At 33.6% G+C, this 24,088-nt stretch overlaps 1 pseudogene; it reads right to left on the bottom strand.

Moving 5' to 3' along the window:
* Window positions 1-798: 798 nt before the first annotated feature.
* Window positions 799-24,052, bottom strand: LOC142225079 (uncharacterized; annotated as a pseudogene).
* Window positions 24,053-24,088: the final 36 nt, after the last annotated feature.

The raw sequence follows: 24,088 nt of genomic DNA, 5'->3' as shown, positions 1-24,088 counted from the left end.
TTTAGTATGTGTCTATATCGAAGGACGGTAAAAATTTTCTAATACGAAAATTAAGATTCTTGCATATATTGATTACGAGTAAGTATTTTGATAATTCCATTTTCCAAGCATTTTCACACCCAGAGAAGGAATATGATCACCTCAAACATGTTTTAAGAGCAAAATGTTATTTTTGGGTGGTGACCATGTAGCATGGTTTTCGCAACCATGTTATTTTCTCGGAAATCACGTATCTGATTACGGCAAGCAGGTTATATTTAACGAAAAAAATAACATTTTAGTGACAAACATGTTACATGGTCACCATAAAAAAATAACATTTTGCTCTTGAAACATGTTTGAGGTGATCATTTCTTTTAAATCTCCCATATTAATATTGCGGAAATTGCAGTATAAATAAATATGGAATAGTCGGCATCTTCCCGATTACTCTGTACCGGATTTTGCCAAATATTAATGTAGTATCTCTTTGTCGAAGAATAATATTTTGAATAATACAAAAGTACATAAACGTCAAGAATTCTGCCAATTTACAGTAAAAAATCTACCAACCGTCGCAACCGCGATGAGAATTTAACAAAATTCCATATTAAGTTTTATACCACCATTCTGCTATTAATCATCATTTGAAATCTCTTTGGGTCCAAAGAAAAAAACAGGTCACATATTCAATTTTCTCATTGCATGAACAATTTTCCATTCATATGAATATCGGATTTCTAAAAAGTTCAAAATTCATCCCATGGCCACCATAAAGTAGACACGACGCCGGAGAAAAACAAAAAAAGCGACAAGCATTTAATCATCGTCCATAACGATGGCAGAGGCAATAGCAATATTAGCGCCGCCGTCGTCGCCGCTGTCACCAAACAGATTGGCAAATAACGTTGAGCTGAGTATGTCGCGATTCTCTATGAGCTCGCATCTGTGGATGGCTTTCAAATAGGCCGCCAAAAACATAGCCCAAAGGTAATGAATGGCACTTGATCGCCAATATTCAAATAGACAACGACAGGCGCCTATGTTTGGCCTCTCTTTGACGCTAAAGATAATAAAAATAAATAAAATTTGGCATGAAGACGACAGCAGCAAAAAAAAAAAAGCAAAATGCAAACACGAACGCCAACAAAATCCCCCAAAGAATAGCTCCGAAATGGCCCCCTCAAAACAAAAAATCCGTTATAAATTAAAAAGAACATTTCATAATTTATGGACAGATTGTTCTTGGACAGAAATCATATTTAACCACACCGCCAACCATATCATGAAAAATGCCATTTGGGATTTTCTGTAATTTGAATTGTTTGTTGTGTTGTTTTTTTTTTGTTTTTGTTTTTGTGCGATATGCCAAAATTATGACAATTTTGAAAAACACTTTTCGATCCATAATAAAAAAGAGGCAAACAAACGCACGATGCAAAACGGTAAGAAAATACAATTTTTAAAACTTTGTTTTTTTTTTTGGCATAACAAGTTGTTCATTATTCTTTTGAAGCGTTAGTGCTTTTTCGTCTGTCTGCAATGGTGATGCCGTTGCGATATATGAATCAAGAAATTTAATGGTCATGTGCATCCTCATAAATACGAGTACGTGTGTGAGAGAGAACATTAATATGGGCAAAATAAAATATTAATCAAATCGATACAATTAGGCCGACAATTCTTCTTAAAAGTGGGTATCTTAAAATAATAGAAAACTCTGTTGAACTCAGGACAACTTGTCTTACAATAATTGAGAAAAGCTTCAATATTATTTAAATCGTCCTTAAATTTAATGATTTTTATACCCTTCATCATAGTATACCCCTATACTCTAACTTTGTCATTTTGTTTGAAACACTTCGAAATATTGGCCTTAGAGACCATAAAACGTATATATTCTGGGTCGTGGTGAAATTTTGAATCGACCTAACTATGTCCGTCCGTCCGTCTGTTAAAATCACGCTAACTTCTCAACGGAAAAACTATCGACTTGAAACTTGGCATAAATAGTTGTTATTCATGTAGATCGGACGGTATTGTCAATTGGCCATATCAGACCACGTTCCGGTATAGCCCCATATAAACCGACCCCTAGATATGGCTTATGGATCATCTTGAATTAGCTAACTTCATCCGATCCGGTTGAAATTTGGTACCTGACGTCAATAACAGGTTGGGTGATAAGTCCCCGGTCTAACAAAAAAAAAAAACACATTTTTTTGTCAAAATTCGTTTTCATTATTCAACATAGTTCCCTTCAAGGGCGATACAACGATTATAACGACCATTTTGGTAGTATTCCTTCGGTTTTGCCTCAAAATAGGCCTCAGTTTCGGCGATCACCTCTTCATTGCAGCCAAATATTTTCCCTGCGATTATCCTTTTTAGGTATGAAAACAAGAAAAAGTCGCTGGGGCCAGATCTGGAGAATACGGTGGGTGGGGAAGCAATTCGAAGCCCAATTCATGCATTTTTTGCCATCGTTCTCAATGACTTGTGGCACGGTGCGTTGTCTTGGTGGAACAACACTTTTTAGACCCTCCACCATAGGATGGGGGTATATTAACTTTGTCATTCCGTTTGTAACACATCGAAATATTACTCTAAGACCCCATAAAGTATATATATATTCTTGGTCGTGGTGAAATTCTGAGTCGATCTGAGCATGTCCGTCCGTCCGTCCATCTGTTGAAATCACGCTAACTTCCGAACGAAACAAGCTATCGACTTGAAACTTGGCACAAGTAGTTGTTATTGATGTAGGTCGGATGATATTGCAAATGGGCCATATCGGTCCACTTTTACGTATAGCCCCCATATAAACGGACCCCCAAATTTGGCTTGCGATTGCTATAAGAGAAGCAAATTTCATCCGATCCGGCTGAAATTTGGTACATAGTGTTAGTATATGGTCTCTAACAACCATGCAAAAATTGGTCCACATCGGTTCATAATTACATATAGCCCCCGATCGCCCGAGTTGGCTTGCGGAACCTCTAAGAGAAGCAAATTTCATCCGATCCGGTCCATAATTATATATAGCCCCAATATAAACCGTTCCCCAGATTTGATCTCCGGAGCCTCTTGGAGGAGCAAAATTCATCCGGTTGAAATTTGCAACATGGTGTTAGTATAAGGCCATGCCAAAATTGGTCCATATCGGTCCATAGTTATTTATAGCCGATCCCCAATCACACAAAAATTGGTCCATATCGGTTCATATTCATGGTTGCCACTCGAGCCATAAATAATCTACCAAAATTTTATTTTTATAGAAAACATTGTCAAAATGTTATTTCTATAGAAAATTTTGTCAAAATTTTATTTATATAGAAAATTTTGTCAAAATTTTCTTTCTTTAGAAATTTTTTTTTAAATTTTATTTCTATAGAAAATTTTGTTAAAATTTTACTTCTGTAAAAAATTTTATAAAAATTTTATTTCTATAGAAAATTTTGTAAAATTTTATATTTATAGAAAATTTTGTAAAAATTTTATTTCTTTAGAAAATTTTGTAAAAATTTTATTTCTATAGAAAATTTTGTACAAATTTTATTTTTATAGAAAATTTTGTCAAAATTTTATTTCTATAGAAAACTTAGTCAAAATTTTATTTCTATAGAAATTTTTTCCAAATTTTATTTCTATAGAAAATGTTGTCAAAACTTTATTTCTATAGAAACTTTAAACTTAATTATATACGTATTTAATCGGCCTTTTTTAGTTTAATATATACTATGTATGGACTACCTTGTAATTTGGTGGACGATGTTAGGAAGTTTTAAGATACCTTGCCATCGGCAAGTGTTACCGCAAGTCAAGTAATTCGATTGTGGATGACAGTCTTTCGTAGAAGTTTCTACGCAATCCATGGTGGAGGGTACATACTTGTTTTTACAAAAAATTTTTTGTACTGTGCAAACATATTTTATGTTTCACCCTAAGCATATTTTTTAAGGCTCCGAATGTACAATTTAATGTGTAAATTATATAATGTTTAAATTAAAGCAATTAAAATTTTTGATTTTGATGTATTCAAGCTTATTTATCAACATACAAAAATATGTCTCTCAAGCAGAGCACCATTCTCATTTAATCTTCTCACTGTGTTACGTTGATGTCTTTCGTTATCATCTCTATCGCCATGTTTATCTCTCTTGCACTATCTGACATTTCTAAACTCATATATGTTTATACGAAAATTCCAAACTAATATATGTTTGCATCCAGAGATATTTATTTAAGAAAATGTGATGTCCCAAAAGCGTCGCCAAAAAAGCTGTGGAAATGTTCTTTTTGGATTCGGAAGTGGTGCAAAATTGGCGCAAAAGCTATGATTTTAACATGGGCTTGTCATAGGACGGATGTCCACCATTTCAACAGCCGTTGCACTGAATTTGCATCACTTCTTATGTTGTGATCCCAATTCAATGTTTTGGATGTGAATTATAAAATTGTGTAGTATTTTGCCAAATAAATATTTTTTTATGATTTTTAATAAACGCTTGTCTAATGCGTTTGACCTCAAATATTTTCAAAAATTTGCAATTTTTCTAAAATGTAGTTAGAATTTTTTTTTTCGACAAAATTTAATAATTTGTACCACTTTATTAATTCTTACTCTCTTTTTAGCCTATTTGAAACAAAATAATTTAAAATTTCTTATTAAAAATATGAGAAAAGCGAGTTTTAAAAAATTGAATCAAAATAACGTCCTGTATAGTTAAAATAAAAAAACATCTTTAGGGCGGCATTTCTGGAAGCGCTTTTAAAGTTGTGCCTTTAGAAGAACTTCAAATTTTTTTTGCTGGAATATATGTCCCAAACATGTCTTACTGCTAAAAATTGGAGTGTCAAACATATAATTTTTTCGTGTAAAAGTTTCTACGCGAACCATAGTGGAGGGTACTTAAGATTCGGTCTGGCCAAACTTAAACATATATATAAACTATAGCAATTGATTTACATATACACTTGTGAGTTGTATGACCCACTCTAATATGTTTACCTCTTATGCAGATACAAATTGTTGCCTTTTTTCTGCTGATCATTTGTTGCGATTGTGTTTTGTGATGATCATCACTCACCAGGCGTAACGAAGGTGCACCTTCAATCAAGCCTGACCATATATGGAACCCCATGAAGTTGCCAGTACTGTGCCACTACTACTGGTGTTCTTCCAATTCAACTTTTGAGGTTTTACAAAGGAACAGAACTCCAAATGAGAAAAACAAATGAGATGCCACACTAGCGATTTAAATGATTAGAATCTACATACGCTACATACGTTACGTGTATTATGTACAATGGAACCACACACATACTCTGTCACTCATACTGAGTGACTTGTGTGACATTTGCACAGTGGTAAAGCTTGAAGAAAGGAACTAAAGAATTTTATTACAAAACTAGTAAGAAAAGTTTAAAGTCGGGCGGGGCCGACTATATTAAACCCTGCACCACTTTGTAGATCTAAAATTTCGATACCATATCACATCCGTCGAATGTATTGGGTCAGTAAAAATATATCGGAAACATTTAAATCTGAAGCAATTTTAAGGAAACTTCGCAAAAGTTTATTTATGATTTATCGCTCGATATATATGTATTAGAAGTTTAGGAAAATTAGAGTCATTTTTACAACTTTTCGACTAACCAGTGGCGATTTTACAAAGAAAATGTTTTTGACCTTTTTTGTCGAAATCAGAAAAACATGTATGTGGGAGCTATATCTAAATCTGAACCGATTTCAACCAAATTTGGCATGCATAGCTAAAATGCTAATTCTACTCCCTGTGCAAAATTTCAACTAAATCGGAGTTAAAAATTGGCCTCTGTGGTCATATGAGTGTAAATCGGGCGAAAGCTATATATGAGAGATATATATGGGAGCTATATATAAATCTAAACCGATTTCAACCAAATTTGGCACGCATAGCTGCAATGCTAATTCTACTCCCTGTGCAAAATTTCAACTAAATCGGAGCAAAAAATTAGCCTCTGTGGTCATATGAGTGTAAATCGGGCGAAAGCTATATATGGGAGCTATATATAAATCTGAACCGATTTCAACCAAATTTGGCACGCATAGCTATAATGCTAATTCTACTTCCTGTGCAAAATTTCAATTAAATCGGAGTAAAAGATTGGCCTCTGTGGTCAAATGAGTGTAAATCGGGCGAACGATATATATGGGAGCTATATCTAAATCTGAACCGATTTCAATAAAATTCGGCACACTTGACTATAGATCGAATTGTTCTTCTTGTGCAAAGTTTTAAGCAAATTAGGTTAAAACTGTGGTTTCTGGGGCCATATAAGTCCATATCGAGCGAAATATATATATGGGAGATATATCTAAATCTGAACCGATTTCTTCCAAAATCAATAGGGTTCTATTCTGAGCCAAAACATAAACTTGTGTCAAATTTGAAGTCTGGACTAAAACTGCGACCTAGACTTTGATTACAAAAATGTGTTCACGGACAGACGGACATGGCTATATAGACTCAGGAGTCCACACTGAGAATTTTTGCCAAAGACACCATGTGTCTATCTCGTCTCCTTCTGGGTGTTCACAGTGAGGCGCAGGGTATAAAAACTTATCAAACAAATATTGTTATTGGAATATATGGTGTACTTCTCTGGTATATTGTCTGGCATGTCCACCATCCAGCAAAGCTATTATGGGTTCAATTTGGATTCTGACAACTCGCAATTTAGATTTTGTTAGTTTTTTCACCTTTTTTTCTTCAGGCGATATTAATGTCTGTTAAACACGAATTATCCAATTGTATTTCTCTAGAAAATTTTGTCAAAATGTTATTTATATAAAAAATTTTGTCAAAATTTCATTTCTATAGAAAATTTTGTCAACATTTTATTTCTGTAGAAAATTTTGTGAAAATTTTATTTCTTTAGTAAATTTTGTCTAAATTTTATTTCTATAGAAAACTTTGTCAAAATTTTATTTGTATAGAAACTTTTTTCAAAATTTTATTTTTTTAGAAAATTTTGTTAAAATTTTATTTCTGTAGAAATTTTTTGTGAAAATTTTATTTCTGTAGAAAATTTTGTCAAAATTTCATTCCTATAGAAAACTTTGTTAAAATTTTATTACCATAGAAACTTTTTTCAAAATTTTATTTTTATAGAACATTTTGTCAAAATTTAATTTCTAAAGAAAATTTCGTAAAAATTTTATTTCTATAGCAAGTTTTGTCGAAATTGTCAAATTTTGTCAAAATTGTTTTCCATAGACAATATTCTCAAATTTTTATTTCTATAAAAATTTTGTCAAAATTTAATTCTATAGAAAATTTCTTTCTATAGCAATTTTGGGAAACATGTATTTCTATAAATAATTTTGACAAAATTTTATCTCTATGGCAAATTTTGTAAAAAAGTTATTTCTGTAGTACATTTTGTGAAAATTTTATTTCTTTAAAAAAGTGTATTAAAATTCTATTTGTATAGAAAATTTTAATCCAATAAGCTTATCAAACAAAAATGTTTATAGGAATATAGGACATAAGCGTACTACTGTGGTGCATTGTCTGGTACATCTACCTTCCAGCAAAGTTATTATGGGTTCAATCTGAACCCATAACCCATACTCTATAGAAAATTTTCTCAAAATTTTATTTCTATAGAAAAGTTTCTCAAAATTGTATATCTACAGAAAATTTTCTCAAAATTTTATTTCTATAGAAATGTTTCTCAAAATTGTATATATAGAGAAAACTTTTTCAAAATTTTATTTCTATAGAAAAGTTTCTCAAAATTTTATTTCTACAGAAAAATTTCTCAGAATTTTATTTCTATAGAAAATTTTGTAAAATTTGTATCTCTTTAGCAATTTTGTCAAAATATTTATATTTATTTTATATATATTTACTTTATATATTTTATATATTTATTTTATATGTCTAATTTTGTGAAAATTTTATTTCTATGGAAAATTTTGTCAAAAGTTTATTTCTATAGAAAATTTTGTCAAAAGTTTATTTTAATAGAAAATTTTGCCAAAAGTTTATTTCTATGGAAAATTTTGTCTAAAGTTTATTTCTATAGAAAATTTTACCAAATTTTCATTTCTATAGAAAATTTCGTCAAAATTTATTTCTATAGCAAATTTTGTCAATTTTTTTTTTCTATAGAAAATGTTTTCAAAATTTTATTTCTATAGAAAATTTTGTCAATATTTTATTTGTATAACAAAATTGCTTCTGATCAAATTTTGCACGATTTCCGAATCCACAAAGAACATTTTCATAGCTCTTTTAGCTACACTTTTACTGGACAACTACACGCAAAGAAAAAAACGTTTGGAAAACGAGTACCGAAAACGTTTTTCTTTTGTTAGAGTTTTTTGAATTGCTTCGAAAAATGTAAACTTTTATCACCAAAAAAATTCGTTTGTTACAAAATTTTTATTTTTTTCAATAAAGTTATTTTTGAAACAACAACACAGTCCATTTCGTTTATATTAAATACTGTTCTTTTCTGACTTTAGGTCTTAAATATGACACATTTTACAGTTCAAAAATTTAATATACTAGAATGTAATGTTGAACATTTTTTCGGAATCTTTCGAACATATCTTTAATATATGTAAAAAAAAAAAACAAGTATAAACGGCCGTAAGTTCGGCCAGGCCGAATCTTATGTACCCTCCACCATGGATTGCGTAGAAACTTCTACGAAAGACTGTCATCCACAATCGAATTACTTGGGTTGTGGTATCTTAAATTGTTTTCTAAATTGTGTGTTAGTCCATACGTGGTATACATTAGACAAAAAAAAGTATGTGTAGGTAAGTCTACAAATAATTACGAATCGATATTGACTTTTGCACGGTACGTAGGGAGCCAGAATTAAAATATGGGGGTCGCTTATATGGGGGCTATATACAATTATTGATATGGACCAATTTTTGTGTGATTGGGGATCGATTTATCTGAGGGTTACATATAACTATAGACCGATATGGACCTAGTTAGGCATGGTTGTTAACGGCCATATACTAGCACAATGTACCAAATTTCAACTGACTCGGATGAAATTTGCTCCTCCAAGAGGCTCCAAAACCAAATGTCGGGATCGGTTTATATGGGGGCTATATATGATTATGGACTGATATGGACCAATTTTGGCATGGTTGTTAAATATCATATACTACCACCACGTACAAAATTTCAACCAGATCGGATGAATTTTGCTTCTCCAAAAGGCACCGGAGGTCAAATCTGGGGATAGGTTTATATGGGTGCTATATATAATTATGGACTGATATGAACCAATTCCTGCATGGTTGTTGGATACCATATACTAACATCACGTACCAAATTTCAACCGAATCGGATGAATTTTGCTCTTTCAAAAGGCTCCGGAGGTCAAATCTGGGGATCGGTTTATATGGGGGCTATATATAATTATGGACCGATTTCAACCAATTTTTGCATGGGAGTTTGAGGCCATATATTAACACCACGTACCAAATTTCAACTGAATCAGATGAATTTTGGTCTTCCAAGAGGCTCCGGAGGTCAAATCTGGTGATCGGTTTATATGGGACCGATGTGGACCAATTTTTGCATGGTTGTTAGAGACCATATACTAACACCATGTACCAAATTTCAGCCGGATCGGATGAAATTTGCTTCTCTTAGAGGCCTCGCAAGCCAAATCGGGGGATCGGTTTATATGGGGGCTATATATAATTATGCACCGATGTGGACCAATTTTTGCATGGTTATTAGAGACCATATACTAACACCATGCACCAAATTTCAGCCAGATCGGATGAAATTTGCTTCTCTTAGAGGCCTCGCAATCCAAATCGGGGGATCGGTTTATATGGGGGCTATATATAATAATGGACCGATGTGGACCAATTTTTGCATGGTTGTTAGAGACCATAACTAACACCATGTACCAAATTTCAGCCGGATCGGATGAAATTCGCTTCTCTTAGAGGCCTCGCAAGCCAAATCGGGGGATCGGTTTATATGGGGGCTATATGTAGTTATGGACCGATGTGGACCAATATTTGTTTATATGGGGGCTATACGTAAAAGTGGACCGATATGGCCCATTTTCAATACCGTCCGACCTACATCAATAACAACTAGTTCTGCCAAGTATCAAGTCGATAGCTTGTTTCGTTCGGAAGTTAGCGTGATTTCAACAGACGGACGGACGGACGGACAGACATGCTCAGATCGACTCAGAATTTCACCACGACCCAGAATATATATACTTTATGGGGTCTTAGAGCAATATTTCGATGTGTTACAAACGGAATGACAAAGTTAATATACCCCCCATCCTATGGTGGAGGGTATAAAAAACAAAAAAAAAACTTTGGTCGAAGCAGGGATCGAACCCGCGACCCTTGGCATGCAAGTCATACGTAGCAACCACTGCTCCACGGTGCCAAACTAAATGTTTGTTTTTGTTAAATAAACTTTGTTTATTCGGTTCGTGGGCGCCGCAAGCTATGCTATATAAATATAACTTATATGGATATTAATCTATTGATGACCATAACAGGTACATAGGTCAGTGGTTAGTGTGTTGGCTTACAAAGTGCATGGTTCGCGGTTCGATTCTCCGTCCAGGCGAAAGGTAAAAAAAATTTTAAAAATTTATAAAATCGTATAATTTCTTCTACATTGTTGATATTACAGGAAAAGGTGTTAAGAACTAAAAAACATCGTGGATGTGAGAAAGATGTGAGGAAAAATGCAATTAGCAAGAAAACAATGTTTTTTTTTTTTGAGTTTGTCTTTATGAAATTGTTTTTATATCCTGGAAAATAATAAACGTTTATTACAAAAAGTATATACTTTTCTTCAAATACACCTTCTTACAGCGAAAAGCAAATGAGGAACGAACTTTGTTTGTCTAAAATTTCGTTTGGGAGGAAAGAATTATTTTTTGCGTGTAAAACTTCAACGTCTAACCCTACCTAAAATGTAAATGGATGTGCGGCTAGAACACTGTACATGGGTCAATTAAAAGATTGAAAATTTAATTTCTTTTTGCATATCATAGCTCCATAAAAACGACGAAAAAAATCTACGTTTAAATGTGGATTTATTACGACTCTTCCGATTACTTTAGCTTATATTGAAGAGGGGGAACAACAATCAAACCATCCAAGACAATTTAAAGGAGCAGCCGTAACGAATTTAAGAATAACAAAATTCTAAATGGGATAGGGGAGACAGAATTGATTTGATTACCTGCGGTGGCATGGTGACTAAACACTTGTCTCGCTTCACTAACGCACCATGCGCATGGCACTCAATGTTCAAGTTCTTTAGCAAATCCAGCGTATGTCCGCCCGTCCGTCTTAGACTCTGCATGGTTGATTTGTAAAATTGCTTGCGTCCTCACCGCCAGTGCCGCTTAAATTAAGGTGAATATGCGAACAAGCTCTCAATTAAATTCCACTGAAACGTAACAGAAATTAGAATTAAGGTAGTAACAGTGGTGATAGCTATGTTGATTTCTTGGGGACATAGGTTACTCCTTAATTTTCAGTTGTGTGGTGCGATATAAGACTGCCTGCCATATAAGTAAATCGGACAATTAGAAGAAAAAAAATTTCCAACTTTTAGTTCAATGAAATTTTAAGGTGTGATCGATCGATCCACTGGCAATTACACAGAGCACACTTATCATGTTTTTTTGGATTGTCTGGTGAATTGGGGTGGTGGTGGTTTAGAGGTTGGGTGATCTGTCTCTGTCAACCATTCCGGTAAAGAAGCTCGTATGGTGGTTTCTTGGGTTGTGGCATTGCTGTTTTACATAAAATTTCACAATTGATTGCTTTTTATTAAAAAAGAGGGTCAAATTAAAAGAAAGAACATGTCTTAAGAAAAGGCTGTGCCTGTTCTTAGCATTTGTTATTTTTTTAGGAAATTAAATCAACCATAGCGGATCGTGCCATATATGACCGACCAAACCCCGTAACTCATGGTATGTTCCACGTACCTCGTTTTAATTCTTTTATACGTATTTGGATTGAACGAACCTTGCTTTCTTTGGAACCGGATTTGGTATTTTTCATTAATTCAATATTTAACCTGATCAATAAATGTCCAAACAATTTTAAATTGTTTCGGATCAGGTATTTTCATCACATGAGGGTGGTATAATAAGCTGCAATAGCAGTTGTCCCACTAGACAGACATCGGCTGCACACCAAATAGCTGAGACATTCTACGATATTTCCCCAACTCTGACGTACATATATATGGGAGCTATATCTAAATCTCAACCGATTTTGACCAAATTTGACATGCATACACCATTTTCGTAAATTTTACGAAGAACATTTTACGAATATACGAAACGTCCACGAAATATTCTACATTAATTTTTCATCGTACTTTTAACGAAACTTTCTTCAAATTTTATGATTTTTGTGAAGAAGTATTTACGAATCTATGAATATATTACGAAACATTCTGCGTTAAAATTTCTTCATAAAAAGTACGAAACATTTTCTTTAAAATAACGAAGAAGTTTCATTGGGAGCCACCGTGGTGCAATGGTTAGCATGCCCGCCTTGCATACACAAGGTCGTGGGTTCGATTCCTGCTTCGACCGAACAGCAAAAAGTTTTTCAGCGGTGGATTATCCCACCTCAGTAAAGCTGGTGACATTTCTGAGGGTTTCGAAGCTTCTCTAAGTGGTTTCACTGCAATGTGGAACGCCGTTCGGACTCGGCTATAAAAACGAGGTCCCTTGTCATTGAGCTTAACATGGAATCGGGCAGCACTCAATGATTAGAGAGAAGTTCACCAATGTGGTATCACAATGGACTGAATAGTCTAAGTGAGCCTGATACATCGGGCTGCCACCTAACCTAACCTAACCTAACCTAACATTCATTGAAGAAGTTGTAAAATTTCCGTTCGCAACGAAACGGATAATGATAATGTGCTTGAGTGCATTTCTTTATTCAACTTTTTTATGCATGTCTATGTTACTTCTCATTTGGGTGATAGCGCGCTATGAATAAAAGTGAAGCAATAAAACTAAAAATTATTCAAAAAGTTAAGACGTAAAGTAGTGATGACATTTTTCACACTTGTTACCAAATGCACTTTCGACTATAACATTTTTTTCTAAAAGTTCGAACATTTTTGAAAAAATTACGAAAGTTTTTCATAAAAAGTACGAAACATTTTCATAAAAAGAACGAAATTGTTTCATAAAAATTACGAAAATTTTTCATAAAAACTACGAGACATTTTCATAAAAAGAACGAAATTATTTCATACAAAGTACGAAGATTTTTCATAAAAAGTACGAATTTTTTTCTTACAAACTACGAAAAATTTGGAAGAAATTTTCTTCGTAAAAAGTACGAAATATTTCGTACTTTAAATGAAAAGTTTCTTTGGCCGTAAAACAATGACAAATTTCATAATTTTAACGAAATTTTTCGTTCTTTTTACGAAGAAAATTCTTTCGGTGTAGTTGGAATAATAATTCTGCTATCTCTGCAAAATATGACGTAAATGCAAATCGTAAGAAAGATATATATGAGAGATATATCTAAATCTGAACCGATTTCAACCAAATTTGGCACACTTATTTATACTATCAAATGTACCCCTTGAAGTAAATCATGGTAAAACTCTGGTTTTTGAGGCCATATTTGAGATGATATAAGTGCAAATCGAACGAAAGATGTGTATGGGAGATATATCTAAATCTGAACCAATTTGGTTGATATTTTGCACATATTACGAAAGCCCCAAAACATTTGGCTGTACGAAATTTTAGGAAAATACGTTCATAAATACGTCAATTATGACCAGATCGGTGATAAATATATATGGCAGCTATAACTAAATCTGAACCGATTTTTTCCAAATTAATAGCGATTGTCTTTAAGCCAAAGTAAAACTCTGTGCCAAATTTGAGGATGATCGGAGTTGAACTGCGAGCTGTACTTTTCACACAAAATTACATATACAGACAGACAGGCAGACGGACATCGCTAAATCGACTCAGAATTTAATTCTAAGACGATCTGTATATTAAATGATGGGTCTCAAACTTTTCTTTCTTGGCGTTACATACAAATGCACAAATTTATTATACCCTGTACCACAGTATAAAATTGGGGTATAAAAATGGTACAAACTATTTACATTCTGTCGAAAACATACTGAATCCATGATAGAAAAATGCGAATTTTTGAAATGAAAAAAGAATTATAAAAAATTATATAGATTATTTATTTGGCAAAATATTCCAAATTTTTTATGCTCTTCACCACTACTCTGGTCCAGGGTATAATAAGTTTGTGTATTTGTACACTGAAAAAATATTTAAAAATATTAAAAACTACGCAACTTAAATTTTAGGATGCGCTATTTACAAAATATTAAAGACAAATTTCTTTAAAACAATGAAATTTTAATTAAAATAACATTTATAATCTTTGCTTCAATATTTTTTTTGTTAAATTTAGGACACAAATTTTGGAAATTTGCGTCCCTCATTAAAGAAGTATGCTTTTTTTAGAAGAAACAAGTATATACGGCCATAAGCCGAATCTTATGTACTCTCCACCATGGATTGCGTAGAAACTTCTACGAAAGACTGTCATCCACAATCGAATTACTTGGGTTGTGGTATCTTAAAATTTCTTAACATCGTTTTCTAAATTGTGAGTTAGTCCATACGTGGTATGTATTAGACAATACGTAGAGAGCCAGAAGTGAAATATGGGGGTCGCCTATATGGGGGCTATATACAATTGGAACAATTTTTGTGTGATTGGCATTGGCGTAGCTAGGGGGGTGCTGGGGGGGGCTATGCCCCCCCCAGAATAGTTCTTGCCCCCCCCAGAATAATCAAAGCTACAGTTGTTTTATATTTTAATTCAAGCTTTGCGATGTGTTTAATCCAATTAAGATTGTGGCAGAGAGAGTATGTTAAGCATATTTTTTAGTATTGATATTTACATTACAACTAAAAACACGTAATAAAAACACTAAAAGGAAACTTGAGACGCACATTTTCAAAAATAGTCAATTTATAACTACGTTGATTAAAATCATGAATCGTCACATGCCCAATTTACCATCTAAAATCGTCAAAATCACGAAAAATCCACAGAGTTGGCACCGCTGCTCTCAACAGTTGCTTCGTTGTATTCTGTTCTCACAGAATTTTTAAAAACTAATCGAAGATAGACGTTTTATAGTATTCAATTTATTTTTTGCCTTTTATTTAATTTTTTATTCTTAGTATTTTTTATACACGATGAATATGTTAAGTTTATGTTTTGCTTTATGATTTCTAGTCCTGTTTTAAAACACACATTTTAAATAAAATATTTTTCAAACACATACTTAAAGCAATGCTTTTATTTTTTGTTATATTAAATAATGGTAAGTTGCTATTTGATTATTTATAGCGGTGTCGTGGAACCGGCTCCCACACACAATAAAATATTTTTTGTCTTCAACCATGAAATTAATTGATCTAATTAATTATACCCTTCACCACTACTGTGGTCAGAGATGGTCTGTATCAAATTTTTTTAGGTTTGCGACTGTCGCAAAGTTGTAAACGTCACATACACGTCGTAAATGTAGAAAAAGTAACAAAAGTCGCAAACTCAAAATACTTTAGTCGCATCAGCTAGGCAGCGAATTCGATGATATGCAAGACGATGGTATGCGCGAAGAAGTTTCAATTCTTAGGAATGTTCACAAATTTCGGTTTCAATTCCCTATTGGCTTTTGCACGAGTACAGGGTAACCGTGGATTTTCTCATCCTTTCTTAGCTTTAAGTTCAGTCTCCTGTCCAATATAACCCCAAGGTATTTTGCACACTCACCAACGGGAATTTCGATACCACCTAAGAAAATAGGCTTGACCGTGGGAAAACTTTCACAAATTTCTGCAGAAACTCACAGCGAATGCTGTCAAACTAAATTAAAAAATGTTCAGGATTTCTTCTATTCAAAATTAGGTTTTTACAGTAGGTTTACGACTTTTGCGACATACGTATTATACCGTCGCAAATGTATGTCGCAAAAGTTACAGTTTGTGACAGGCCAACCCTGACTGTGGTACAGGGTATAATAAGTTTGTGCATTTGTATATAACGCCAAGAAATAGTGGTCATAAACCCATCTTTTAGTATACCGATCGGGTAAGAATTAAAATCTGAGTCGATTTAGCGATGTCCGTCTGTCTGTCTGTCTGTCCGTCCGTCTGTCTGTATATGTTATTTTGTGCACAAAGTACAGCTCGCAATTTAAGTCCGATCGTCCTCAAATTTGGCATAGGGCCGTTTCTTGAGACAGAGACAATTGCTATTGGTTTTGGAAAAAAATCGGTTCAGATTTAGATATAGCTGCCATATATAATTATCTACGATGTGGTCATAGTTAGCGTGTTTATCAACCGATTTTCTTGAAATACTGTACATCCAAATATTTAATGAATCTCGCAAATCTTGCAAAATATCAGCCAAATCGGTTCAGATTTAGATATAGCTACCATATATATCTTTCGTCCGATTTAGACTCATATGACCACAGAGCCCAAAGTTTACTACCGATCTTCATGAAATTTTGCACAGAGGGTAGAATTGGCATTCTACCAATGCTTGGTACACTTGATTGAAATCGGTTCACATTTAGATATAGCTCCCATATATATCTTTCGTCCGATTTGAACTTATATGGCCTCAAAATCCAGGGTTTTGCCGTGATTTGCTTCAAATTTCGCACAAGGAGTACGTTTAGTAGTATAGGTAATTGTGCCAAATTTGGTTGAAATCGATTCAGATTTAGATATGGCTCCCATATATATCTCCCGTCCGATTTGCACTCATATGACCAGGGGGCCCAAAGTTATACTCCCATTTACGTGAAATTTCGCATAGATAGCAGAATTATTATTCTAACTATGCATGCCAAATTAAGTCAAAATTGGTTCAGGTTGTATATAGCTCCCATATATACGTACACCAGAGTTGGGGAAATATGGTCGACTGTTTCATATTTTAGACCCATTTTCAATGGGATTTTCCTCCAATTGACTGGATAGTTTCCACAGAGAATACAAATATGGCCAAAATTCTCACAGTTTACACAAAATTCTGTGATGATTTCCCCATATCTTAGCCATATCCTACACACTGCAATGCCAAAATTTCCACAGAACGGATGAGTTTTAAATAAGGCTCCAAGTCGCCCTACACATATCTTGGCGAGATCTAACCAATATCCTTGTAAAATCGCCACTGCTGAGTAGCAAAAATTGTAAATATTACTCTAATTGTCCTATATCTCGAATACATATGTATCGCCTGAAAAATCATAAATCTCTTTTGTACAATTGCATTAAAATTTCTCTCGCTTCATATTTCCCATATTTTTTACTAACATTGTGTATCATCCCAGGGCGTTAGCCGATTTAAATTTTAATTCTAGAGTTTTTGTAGAAGTACAAAAAATTGTTTCCATTAAAAGTATTTGTATCTGGAAATGCAAACCTTGTATAGCTCCCAGCAAATTTTAAGTAGTTGAGATGGTAACACAAATGTTTGTCTACATAGTGTTGAAAGGTATAATATAGTCGGTTCCGCCCGACTTTAGACTTTACTTACTTGTTTTTAATTGAAATGTATTCAATAAAAAAATGATAGTATCAATCATCAAAGCCAATTAAAAAATTAATTGATACAACTAATTTTTGTGATTGAGTTTTTTTTTGTTTTTGATTGATTTTGCTGCATATTGCCTTTAACACCGCAATAAAATTGTGGATGTATAGTTTTATCAATAGGCGTAATTTATCGCTTCGGAAATTTCGACAAAATTGTGAAGGGTGTCTGGGGGGGGCATAGCCCCCCCCAGAGAAAATTTCTAGCTCCGCCAATGGTGATTGGTGATCGATTTATCTGAGGGCTATATATAACTATAGACCGAAATGGACCTAGTTAGGCATGGTTGTTAACGGCCATATACTAGCACATGGTACCAAATTTCAACTGACCCGGACGAGCCTCTAAGAGGCTCCAAAACCAAATCTCGGGATCGGTTTATATGGGGGCTATATATGATTATGGACTGATATGGACCACTTTTGGCATGGTTGTTAAATATCATATACTACCACCACGTACCAAATTTCAACCAGATCGGATGAATTTTGCTTCTCCAAAAGGCACCGGAGGTAAAATCTTGGGATCGGTTTATATGGGGGCTATATATAATTATGGACTGATATGAACCAATTCCTGCATGATTGTTGGATCACGTACCAAATTTCAACTGAATCAGATGGAATACTGTCTTCATTAAATGATGACCCATATCCCGGGTGGATCGCCTAATGCTGTTTCGTATATTATGTGTCTTCTCGTTGGTCAAATCCTCAATTTTGACATATTCAGTCTGCGATGAATCGGATTTTAATTTCATTGTCCTTTCACTACCATCCAATATGGATAATTCACATTCGTTTATATGGAATGCTTCCTCCTCTTCTAATAAATGTCTAGGAGGCTTCCGGCGAAGACTTTGTCGTATAGTGTTGATTAGTCCAAGGGTATGTTTTGCTTCCTCTTCTGGAGTCTCACCACAATGATCCTGTTTGTGTTGAGAGCTGGCATTTGGATGCATTAATTTTCTTATGGATTTGCGTATCATATTTTTAACGTTCATGGATTTTCGTGTTGTCTCTTCCTCATGATTGTCTTTTTTCTCCAATGACTCCTTGCTTACTCTTAGTTTTGGAGTAGCAGGTTTAGTATAAGCTCTAACAAAAGGAGCTGGTGCTTTAAAGTCGAATGATTCATCGGCAGCTTCGACATCACTATCGGGACCATAAAGTTCATCCAAATCGTCCGGTTTTGTTAGAGCATCATCCTCGGTGTCAATAAATGGATTGTTACTTGTAATTGTTGAAATCTCTGGAGCGAGATTTTCTGCGTTATTAAAAGGATTGTTTGTGTCAACGGATTGTCCAACTTTTTCTATTGTCCTTGGCTCACGATTGACTTCTATTTCAGTGTGTTGTTGTGTGGTTTTCTCTACTATTTCCTCTTCGACCATTTCAGTTTCAACATCTTCCTTTATTTCGGTGAGCGTGTGAGTTATGGAAATTTTTTGTTCTACATTTATTTCATATGTTTCTTTCAATGGTGAAGTTTCTCCGTTCTTACGTTGTTTCGCCTCATTAATGCTGTTCTCCAACTCTAGTTGATAACGATCCAGTTCTTTTCCTATAACCATGGTTTCTTCTCCAATAGAGCCCAGATGTTTTACTTTTAACCACAGGAGAAAAGACAAGCTTTTCTGCCAAAAGTTTGGTTGGTGTAATCTGGGACATTGACATATCCTTAAAATCAATGCGACAACCAACATTGGGAACAAATGGTAAACCAATTTTAAGTTTACAAGGCATTATAGGAATGGTCTCCCTTTGAATTTCAAAGGGATTTCGTGATGCTGGAACCTCATCATTGCTCTTTAAATTCAAAGCTGGATTTACAAAGCAATTAGTATTGGTCAATGGGACTGGTTCTCGTGCAATCTTTAAAAGAAGAAAATAAGTGGAATATTTGAAATATTAACTTAGTTCTGATTAAATCATCCTATAAAAGATTTCATATTCTTTATTAAATGATGCATGCCGAAATTTGTCTCTGATCGTTAAAGTTTTATGTCCCCCTTAAATAATGAATGGGACGCATTCAGAGAATAGCACCATAACATTGGAATGAAAACTGAGCCTCAAATATAAAGCTGCACTACTATAACCCAACATTTATTTATTATTAATTTAATTTAAAAATAAAATTGGCCTATCACAAATATTACTCTGCTCGATTAACGATTCCCATATTCCTGTTTTGGGTGATTGACTTTCACCGTGACCGCCAAGAATATTCTTGAGACATTGAATAGAATTCACCCACCTCTTCCAAGAGACTCCGGAGGTCAAATCTGGTGATCGGTTTATATGGAGGCTATATATAATTATGGACCGATATGGACCAATTCCTGCATGGTCATTAGAGACCATATTCTTACACCATGTACCAAATTTCAACTGAATTGGATTAATTTTGGTCTTCCAAGATGCTCCGGAGGTCAAATCTGGTGACTGGTTTATATGGGGGCTATATATAGTTATGGACCGATATGGACCAATTCCTGCATGGTCATTAGATACCATATTCTAACACCATGTACCAAATTTCAGCCGGATCTGATGAAAGTTGCTTCTTTTAGAGGATCCGCAAACCAAATCGGGGGATCGGTTTATATGGGGGCTATATAATTATTGACCGATGTGAACCAATTTTTGCACGGTTGTTAGAGACCACATACTAACACCATGTACCAAATTTCAGCCGGATCGGTTGAAGTTTGCTTCTCTTAGAGGCTCCGCAAGCCAAATCTGGGGATCGGTTTATTTGGGGCTATACTTACATCAATAACAACTACTTGTGCCAAGTTCAAGTCGATAGCTTGTTTCGTTCGGAAGTTAGCGTGATTTCAACAGAATGACGAACGGACATGCTCAGATCGACTCAAAATTTCACCACGACCCAGAATATATATACTTTATGGGGTCTTAGAGCAATATTTCGATGTGTTACAAACGGAATGACAAAGTTAATATACCTCCATCCTATGGTGGAGGGTATAAAAATTCCTTAAAGTAAAGAAACACATTTTTGATTTAAAGAAATCGTCCTTAAATTAACTGAAATATTGAATCTTTAGATTTAAGATGAAAACGCTTCAAATATAGGCTAAGATTTATGTTGAAGATTTAGCATCTTTGCTTTAAAGTTTTTTTTTTGAATTAAGAAAACATTTTTACTTTCAAGTATCTGTTATAATTTGGATTTTAAAGTTTGTTTGTACGTGAATAGTTTTATTTATACACCGCAAAAGGAGAACAAAAAATTCCATAAATGAGATTTGTATCCAAATTTATTGATCTTATATTTAAAGCCAGATAAGTTGTTAAAGATATTTTTATTTTAAAGAAGCCGCATCTTTGGCTTGGAATCAATACCAAAATCCTAAAGGTAAGGTCAAAAACTTTGGATATAAGTAAACTTTTTTCCAGAGTATATGTAACGCCAACAACGACCAGTCTCAGACCCATCGTTTAGTATATCGTTTAGGTTAGGGCCGACTATCCTCTAATTTGGCATACGGTCTTATTTCCGCTTAGACACAATCGCTATTGAAAAATCGATTCAGATTTAGATATAGTTGTCATATATTTTTATCACTGAAATGCTCATAATTCGCATGTTTATCAACCGACCTTCTTCAAATTCCGTATATCCAAATAATTTGTGACTCTTGGAAAACTTGCAAAATATCAGTCAAATCGTTTCAGATTTAGATATTTATCTTTCGCCCGATATGCACTTCAATGGTCCCAGAAGTCAGAGTGAAATCGGATTAGATTTAGATATATCTCCCAAATATATCTTTCGCCAGATTTAGATTCATACAACTTTTGCACTACGAGTAGAATTAAGATTTTAGAAATGTGTACTAAATTTAGTTCAAATTGGTTACGATTTGGATATAGCTCCCACACTGTAAAAAAAATATTGTCGTGAGGCCAAAGATTTCATGTCCTTAAAATACTAATGCAAATTTGGCTGAGCATAGAAGACTCATTTCTCTAATATAAAGTTTTTTTTTTTTGTCAAAAAGTCGATAAACTTTTCTATGAATTCATATTGTTCTTATAATTAAGTGATTTGACTTAAAAATGGGTATCATAACATGAAAGACAATTTTTTTGGGGAAAGGTCAACTTGACTTTAAATTAATGAAATTGTCTTTAAATTTGTTGTCTTTTTGCATCTTGACTACAAAGCAAAAAATCATTTAAAAATAGGACATGTTTTCAACACTTTATTATAAAGACGTATTTTACTATAAACATATGTTAGCATAACTTCTACTGGAAGTTGAGTCTGAAGTTGGAAAATAAAGTTGTCGTTAACTCGTTTTTAAAGGACTTTGATAGCATAAGGTGAGTACTATGTTCGGCTTTTTCACCAAAACACTAAATTAAAAGTACAAATATATTTATGAAGACGATTATATTTTGATCAAGTCTTGCCAAATATAGGATGGAAAAGATCCAAGGAATTGTTTGCAAATAAAACAAGCTGGGTTTCAGCTTGAAAAGTGAACATAGTACTCAGCTATATGAAGAAAAAAAGCTGAAATACGAAAAATTAAAATTTGCTTCCTAGAAAAATTAAAATTTGCTTCCTAGAAGCAAGAACACAAAACTAAATTTAAAAGAGAATTGTGTCTTAAAAGTATCCTTACTTGTATTATCCGCTTCTTTGGCTCCGAATCAATACCAAAATTTTTAAAGTAAAGACAAAATCTTTGGAACCGGGCATGCTTTTTTTCAGTGCATATACCTATGCCTGATTTGGGGAAATATGGTAGAAAATTTCATATTTTACTCCCATTTCAATAAGATTTTACTACAATTTTACACACACTGAAAAAAAGCATGCCCGGTTCCAAAGATTTTGTCTTTACTTTAAAAAATCTGGTATTGATTCCGAGCCAAAGATGTTGAGAATACAAGTAAGGATACTTTTAAGACACAATTCTCTTTTAAGTTTGGGTTTTGTGTACTTGCTTCTAGGAAGCAAATTTTAATTTTTCGCTTTTTCAGCTTTGTTTCTTCATATGCTATCAAAGTACTTTAAAAACGAGTTAACGACAACTTTATTTTTTAAATTAAGACTCGACTTCCAGTAGAAATTGTGCTATGTTTCAAGTAAAAAGCGTCTTTAAAATAAAGTGTTGAAAACCATGTCCTATATTTGAACGATTTTTTGCTTTGTAGTCAAGATGCAAAAAGACAACAAGTTTAAAGACAATTTCAATAAATTTAAAGAATTTTTCTGAATTATTAAAGTCAAGTTGACCTTAACCCAAACAGTTTTTCTTTCATGTTATGATACCCCTTTTTAAGTCAAACCACTTAATTATAAGGACAATACGACTTCATTGAAAAGTTAATCGACTTTTGGACAAGGAAAAAAACTTTATATTTGAGAAATGCGTTTTCTATGCTAAGCAAAATTTGCATTCGTATTTTAAAGACATGAAATCTTTGACCTCACGACAATATTTTTTTCAGTGCAGAAAAAGATTTAGCATTCTATCTAGTTGTGTCGAATTTTATACAAATCGGTTCAGATTTAGATAAAGCGCCATATATTCTTCCGATTTAGTCAAAAATGGCACAAGATTTCCCCAGACTTTCCAAAGAATCGGATAAGATTTAGACAAGGCTCTGGCTAATGTAAATGTCGCTCGATGTGGCCAATATTATCACAAACCCCAAAATTGGCCAACTATCTTGGAAAAATCTAGCCAATATCCTTGTGCAATCGCCACTGCCAAATAGCAAAAAATTTTAAAAGTACCCATACCTGCAATACATGAATTTATAAATCATAAATTCACTTTTTGCAATGAAATGGATCTAGATTTATATTTCTAATATTTTTGTACTTAATTGTATTTCGTTTCACGGCGTTAGCCGATTTAAATTTTAAGTCTAGAGTTTTTGTCTTCTAAAAATTCTCATATCAAATTCTCGAAATTCTCATGGAATTTAATTAACCCTCGTGAAATATCCATATTCTTCAATGCTAAACTCATGTGTGTACATGAGTGTTAAGTGTACAAAAAAATCACCATAAATCCATGATGATACACTTCAATGACAATCATTTCACGCTTTTTTAGAACCTGGAACATTCTTTACATTTATTTGTTTGTTTGATTTTTTTTATGAAATGAACAAATTATTAAATATTTGCCTTTACCCCCAGTTGTCTTCCACCCGAAAATTAAGACGAAGAGAATATTATGGGAAATTAAAAAAAAAACTCATATTTTATTCATGAGAAAATTGGTTTTGTTGATAATTTGGATCGCTGTTTTGCAATCATCCAAATCATAGCTTGATGACTCGCCTCCATCGCCCCAGTCATTCTCGACGTTTTTGATTATTATGACAACAAGTCAAG

This window comes from Haematobia irritans, chromosome 2 (assembly GCF_050003625.1).
Source record: "Haematobia irritans isolate KBUSLIRL chromosome 2, ASM5000362v1, whole genome shotgun sequence".
Taxonomy (NCBI): Eukaryota; Metazoa; Arthropoda; class Insecta; order Diptera; family Muscidae; genus Haematobia; species Haematobia irritans.
This window is presented reverse-complemented; position numbering and strand designations above follow the sequence as displayed.